This window comes from Rousettus aegyptiacus, unplaced genomic scaffold (assembly GCF_014176215.1).
Source record: "Rousettus aegyptiacus isolate mRouAeg1 unplaced genomic scaffold, mRouAeg1.p scaffold_m13_p_17, whole genome shotgun sequence".
NCBI lineage: Eukaryota > Metazoa > Chordata > Mammalia > Chiroptera > Pteropodidae > Rousettus > Rousettus aegyptiacus.
This window is the reverse complement of record NW_023416292.1, coordinates 38834062-38841323: the sequence shown is the minus strand read 5'-3', so window position 1 is coordinate 38841323 and position 7262 is coordinate 38834062. Positions and strand designations below refer to the sequence as shown.

Sequence of the window (7262 nt, the reverse complement as noted above, 5' to 3'; positions counted from 1 at the left end):
TTGAATAGTGAGGTGATTGTGTGCATTGCACACATATCCTTATAGACAATTCTAAAAAGTCCCTTTAGTCAACAATCATTTATTGAGCACTCATTATGTGCCAGAAACTGTTATGCACTAAAGATTCTTTAATGAATGGAAAGTAGTCTCTGCCTAGAACGAGCTTACTATCTAGTGGTATTTCATAGACAAATTAATAAGCCACTATGGACAATTATAGGATGTTACATGAGCCAGGTGAGAATTCAACACAGTCTTGAGGAGTGAGCGCAGACTTCCCAGAGGATGCAGTGTCTGCACTGAGTTCTGTGAAATAATTAGAATCAGATCCAGCAGTATTTTGCAGGTTTATGCTTGGGAATAGAATGAGTTTATCATGGGAATAGACTTCTGAAAAGAAGTAACATGTGTGTTTAAGAATTCTGAAGTGATAAGAGATCATTTTGCTTGTGGGGATCTTCCTAGCATTTAATAATATACACTTTTATTTATGTGTAAATATACAAGCCTAAAAAGATATATAGCGCATTGCTAAAATTCAATAATTAAACAAGGATGTAGTTCAGTCAGGGAATTGAGGCTACAGAGCTGGCTTTGAACATGAAGGTGATACAGCTGTTAAGAAAGACTTTAAATGTCACTCAAGGAAATCCATCTAAAAGTTGCTGGTAGTTCTCACTTCCATCTTGTGCTGTAATACCTGGCATGAGTGTATCTTCCCTTCAGGTCACAAGCCTTCTGAGGGTACAGTCCATATCTACTCCTTTTTTGCTGGTCAGCCTGCCCGGCCCAGTGTTATATGCAGCATAGTGATACATATGTAGCATAAGGGCAAGCATTTTTGACATGCATGTCAAGTAGATATTTCATATTTTTAAAGAAATTAAAGCTCACTATGAAATACATTTTCAGATGAAACTTTCATTTTTTTTTAATTTACAAAAGTTTCAGTAACAGATAGTCAAAAGATATTCTTACAATTTTTTTCTTCTTTCTTTTTTTTTTTTTTTTTTTTTTTTGTTACTTAGTACCTAGTTCTTCCTAATTCCAGAGGAAGAAGCATATCTCAGCAGCATATTTGTGGTAACTACTTCTAATTCATGGTTTCCCTCCGCATTAGATATTATAATCTTTTTTACAGATACTCAGTTCAGTGCAGTCTGCAGACAAGTCCAGGCTAACAACAATGGCAGATTCCAATTTGTTTTCCTGAGCCAACTGGCTCTCTGTTTGTGCTTAGGGCATAGAGCTTATATCTGAGAAGAGGTAATCTAAATCTTTTGAAATGCTCTCTTTATCTGTCAGACTCAGGTATACGCACAAATGAAAAAACACAAATAACCACATATATCACAAAGTAATACCTCAACTGACAGTTCTGTAAAAATTGGCATTTAAACAACCTTCAAATGGGTATCTTGATGATACCATAATATTTCTGGATCAGTATACACTATTGAATGACCTAAAGAAGTGATTTTTTTCCTTGTAATTACTTGATTATGAAAAGTAAAAGCCATAATTCCTTTAAATGTTAGGTATAGGGCCCTTTTAAGGAAATATTAATATGTTTTGAAATATTTTAATACATAATTGAAATTTTCAAACCTAATGCTTTGGAGGGGAAAAACCTAGAAACTTGTAAAAACAAAAACAATTCTAGATATATTACAGAGGTGGGTGTTCTTAAGGAAGATATTTTTAAGTGCTTTTATTTCCAATTACTTGATAATGCAACTAACTACAGTTTTAAGCTCCCTGGAGTTTTCTACATTTCACTTACATTTCAAAGTCTCAAATAAAATATAAAAGGCTATGGCTAGAATTTTATAGAAAACAGATTTTCGGGGAATGCCCAGAGGATGATAAAGATTCAGCCTAATTTCTCTCACTGCTCTCTATAACCTAATGGAATAAATATTGTTGCTATGGATGATAACATGTAATTACCAAAACTCAGGAAACACTTACTGTTCTTGGGTGCACTGTACATAATGAGGAGAACATTTCAGTTTCCGGTGAGAAGCAACTTCTGAACGTACCTGCCTTGGGATCTCTTCTGTGAACTCGCACGGCAGAAGCTTGCTGCCTTCCTGTCATAGTGCCTACTGCATCGCATTATTTTTTGTTTTCCCTCTTGCCCGAAAGCCCCTCGAAGCAAAAAGAGTATTTTATCCAAGGTTTTCATCTGCGGTGCCTAGCGTAGTGCTGGAGAATAAAAGTTAAGGAAATGTTTAAAACATGCATGCATGAAATGAATGAGAAAATAAGAACATTAAGATAAAGTTAAACCAAGAAAATTCAGTCGACTAGAATGTCCTCATTTTCCAAAGATAGAAGTCATTATCACACCCGGGAGTGTGATGCCATGATTTTATTTTCATCTTATTTTTAAACTTTTTTTTTTTTTATTTTTAAGCACAAAACCCTTATAGCAGGATATGGTGAGGCACAAAAAAATGAATAGTGGTATTTTAAAAATTTATTTCAATATATTGCCCTCTTAAGTCATATGATATCATAAGTGAATTTTAATATTAGATTAATGTTTTTCATTATTATGATCACTTCAACATCATATCGATGATATTTATGCTTGCAAGTCTTCTAAATCTAAAATACATCCTAATACTTGGCCTCTGGATAGTTAAAAATATAACATAGATGAAATGAATGGCTAAGAGCGATAACTCCTTTTTTTATGTATTATCATTTTATGAAACCCATTAGATATTTATAGATACTTGTACATTTCCCATTAGGTGAATAAATATAATATCTTTATTATTTTTTGCCGTTACAAGGTAATACACATTTGTTATAGAAAATGCTGAGAGGTAAAAAAAAAAAAAGAAGAAAAAAGTACACGAATACTCATGAAAAAAAGACACTGACCAACATGGCAATCATCCTTTCACTCTTAACCATGTAAAATTTGGCAAGCTTTAAGTCATAACACATTTACACTGCAAAGCAAATATTTTCTCATAATCATTCATTCCTTCAGCAGATATTTTCTAGCACCTACTGTGTATCAGGCACTTTTTCTGGGCCCTTGAGATACATCAGTGAACAAAATGAAAGACATAAACCTCTGTGGCCTATAAAAATATATTTTTAAAATAGATAATTAAATTATATAGCGTGTTAGAAAATGCTATAAGGGGGAAAAAAAACTAAAGCAGAGAAAGATAGGAGAGCGGAGAAGGAAGGTCAAGTTTAAATATGGTAGTTGGAGAATGCGTAACTGAGAAAGCTACCTTTGAAAATAATTTTGAAGGAAATGATAGAATGAATCTCAGAGAAATATGGAAATAGAAGAATAATGATTGTGAAGAAATGGGAGGTTAGTGTGGCTGGAATAGAGGAGACTTGGTAGATTGTTTTGAGAAGAAAATAAAGTAAGACAAGGGTGAGAACAAGAGGGCCAGATGGGAGGCTATCAACATAAACCAGTGAGAACATCTATTGGTGTAAGCCAGAGGGAAATCAATGATGGCAGGGAAAACCAATTATTTTGAAAATATAACCATTAGAATCTGTTGACGTTAAAAATAGAGTTTGAGCCTATGGCTGTGCCCCCCTGAACATGCCCGAACTCATCTGATCTTAGAAGCTAAGCAGGGTTGGGCCTGGTTAGTATTTGGATGAGAGACCACCTAGGAAGACCAGGTGCTGCAGGCATTTACTAAATAAATAAATAAATAAATAGATAAATAAATAAATAAAATGTGTGAAAAAATGAGCAACATCAAAGATCACTGTCAGATTTTGTCCCAACTAACAGGGAAGATGGAATTGCTCTAATTTAATTAGGGAAAGTTAGAGCAGATTTTGTGGAAAAGGTTAGATCTTTAAATTGAAACTATTAATATGAGTTGTCTATTACATATTCACACATATATTTGTAAATGAAGATTAATATATAAATTGGGGGATAAGCTGGAAGGTTAAGGATGAAAATATGGGAATCTTATGGTGAAACAAGGAAAGACAAAGAATTCGATTTTGTACCCAGGGAAATAACTGTAATGAACGATTACTCATGGGGTTTAAGATCGGTAAGGAAGAAAGCGAATACATGAAAGGTTAGAGAGAGAGAATGAAAATGTTTAGGATCAATAAATTTTATGTTTCAGTAGGGTCATAGGATTGTTGGGTTCAGGCTTAAGATTGAAGAAACTGGGAGTGCTCTAAGATAGTTAGACAGTGTGATTTTGAAACAAAGATCTTGATGGGGGTACAGTAACGCCGTCGCTTGTTATTTGAACAATAGGCCATAGGCTCCAAACTGCCTAGACACACTACTTCAACTTCATGTATCACTTTCCCTCACATTGTTTGCTATGCTTCAGTCATACTGGTCAATTTTTTTCTTCCTTCAACGCACAACCTTCTTTTCTCTTACAGACCCTTGCCCTTACTTTCTCTTAACATGGAGTACCCTATGTCTAAATCATTTAAATGACTGGTTCAAAGAAAATCACAGACAAGTTTTCTCTGACAGCTGACTTTGGGTTGGTTCCACTCAATTCCCCTTCTTACATATGTGTGCATACACACGCGTGCACACACACATTATTTTTGTCACTGTTTTACTTTATTTGAAGCGCTTGTAATGATCAACATTTATCGAGGATATTTATTTACTTATCATGTTCTGTCTTTCTTTCTATATACTACTCTAAATAAAACGTTAGCCTTTAATTAGCAAAAGCCCTGTCTAATTGACTTTTCTCTGCGGGTGACTAATAGAGCAGGTAGGAATGAATAGAGAATGTAAAAGTCTGAAAAAGTTTTCTCTCCTGCCCAAAGTAAATGTGGATGTCCATTTTACCACATCCCTGACATAGTTTTCCATTTGTATTTTTAAAACTGTGTCTACCTTAGTAAATAATAAATGCTATCATGTTGTTTCTGCATTTAATGTATTTTTTGTTGGCAGAAATATAAAATACCACCCAAATCCAGTTGTAGTTTGAATTACCTGAAATATTCTTTCACATATAGACACATATTTATTTCATTTCATACAGTGAGATGTTAGGATTACTTCATGATCCTTCTAAAAATATTTTGCATTATTGGTAGAATTGCTGTCTTTCAAATATGCTATGTTATATTATTGAGCTCCTACCTGGGATACATTTGTAGCTTATTTTTTTCTTGAAGTATAGTGTAATATGAATCTGGTAGAACTCATAGATATCTTTTTTTCCTAAGAAGAAGAAAATATTTATTATTTTTGGATCTCACCATGATTATTTCATTTTGATGCATTTGTTTTAGAAAAAAGAGAGAGTCTTTTATAGTCATTATTCACAGGGAGAGATGAGTTTGAGAGTAGGTTTTTATTACGCACTTGAACTTAATGGATTCTAGCACATAGAATGAAATCGAGTTTACACTGTGTCATTTACATTGGCATTAAGTTGGGAAGACTCACAGGACTCTCCTCTAATGGTTTTGCTTGCCAATATAAAATATAATCTTTGGTTTATGTCTGGTCTGTTACCGATTGTGCCTAGATAAAAATTCAGCCTTTCAAACTAATAAAACCTCGTGGTCTGGACATTAATGTCTCATGTCAAACTGATAATGAGGGCTATGAAGTGGCTTCTGAGAAACCCTTAGTTTTCATTCAGACCTGGTAAATATTGGGTCAGTTTGCTTACTATTCGAATTATGTTGGTTGTTTTCTGATGTACCCTCTTATTTTGCTAGAGTTTGAGTCAAAAGACTTCATGATCATCAACTATGTTTATATTATGAACCCGTAAATTAAAATATCTTTGTTTTAAAATATAGAAATTGTCTTATAATACTACTGTAATTATCAATACCAGTTTGTAAGCGCATGATTTCAGATTAAGTATTTAAGAAACAGTTTGTCCAGTATTTGGGAGGAAGATCTTTAAAATCATATCGAGTTCATGCAATGACAGACAATTGTAAAGCAATTCATTTTATCATCATAAGCTTATCTTATAAATTTGTTGAACATATCTTAAAGGAGATTATAATACTGTTGCTTTTATACTAGACACTTATTTTATGATTTTTTTTTCTTTTTTTTTGCTTCATATTGGCATCTAGAAATAGACTGTTTTAAGAGGAAATTCTCTGCATGGTTCAAAAAAACTTAAAAATTGTTCATGAGTTTATGTGAAGAATGATTATGATAATTTTAATGAATCAAAGATAATAGACTACACAAGATATGAAACTGAGTTGAAGAAGCCACGCATTTTAGGTGAATAGATTGAAAAAAAGGGTCACCATTAATATAAAGATTAATTAGATTTGCTTTCTTTCAGAACTCAGTCTAGTAGGAAAAAAAGGAACAGGAATAGATAATTAAAACACAATGTTAGACCTCTGGTCCAAATGACAGACTGGCAGCATGAAAGTATTTATCTCCTGAGTTCGCATTCAAATGATAGCAAAAGTATTGTGTTTTAGTATTAACTCGTTACTCTGATTACAATGAAGGGAAGTACCATGGGATTAAATATATCTACACAATTTGGAGGAAGAAAAAGAAAAGCAGTATAGTTCTATAACAGACAGAATTTACATGTTACCATTATGGAAATATTACCCATCTAATTTACATACTTTTATATAATCATTGTTAACACTTTTAATTGTTCCAAAAAATATTCAAGCCTCATTTAACAATTCTCTTTTAAGTTTTCCTGGAGTTCTCCCTCTCATTGCTCCTCCCACTTCCAATTTGGAATTGTGGTTCCCTAGGCCTAGTCCAAACACAAAAACAGCATAAATATAAATCTGAAAAAGCAAGACAATGTAGGGATATAACATAAATATATAAATAATGTAATTAATAACCTGGAGAAGTAAGAGTATATTGCACCTATAAAAAAATAATGTGGTACCTTTGGGGAATAATAAAATATAAAGAGCTTTTATAAATTATATTATATATATATGTGTGTGTGTGTGTATATGTATATATATTTGACAAAGTAGGAGAAAAATCAATAGATGATTTGGAAGAAAAGTTAAAGATATTTTCAGAAAGTTGAACAAAATCCCAGGACATTAAAATGTGATAGAAAAAAAGACAGAACATCAGTCTCCAAAGTAAATGCCCAATAGAATTCAGCAAAATTGATAAAAGAGGAAATGGGGAAGAAGAAATGAACAGAACTATATTACAAGAAAATTTTCCAGAAATGAAAAGTCTCACCCAATTTTCACTAGTGAAAAAAAAACCATATTTAGATACACTCTGGAAA

The 7262-nt window shown here is 32.8% G+C and overlaps 1 pseudogene; it reads left to right on the top strand.

Annotated features, from left to right (window-relative positions):
• The first annotated feature begins 3565 nt into the window (after positions 1-3565).
• LOC118613088 lies at positions 3566-3684 on the top strand (annotated as a pseudogene).
• Positions 3685-7262: the final 3578 nt, after the last annotated feature.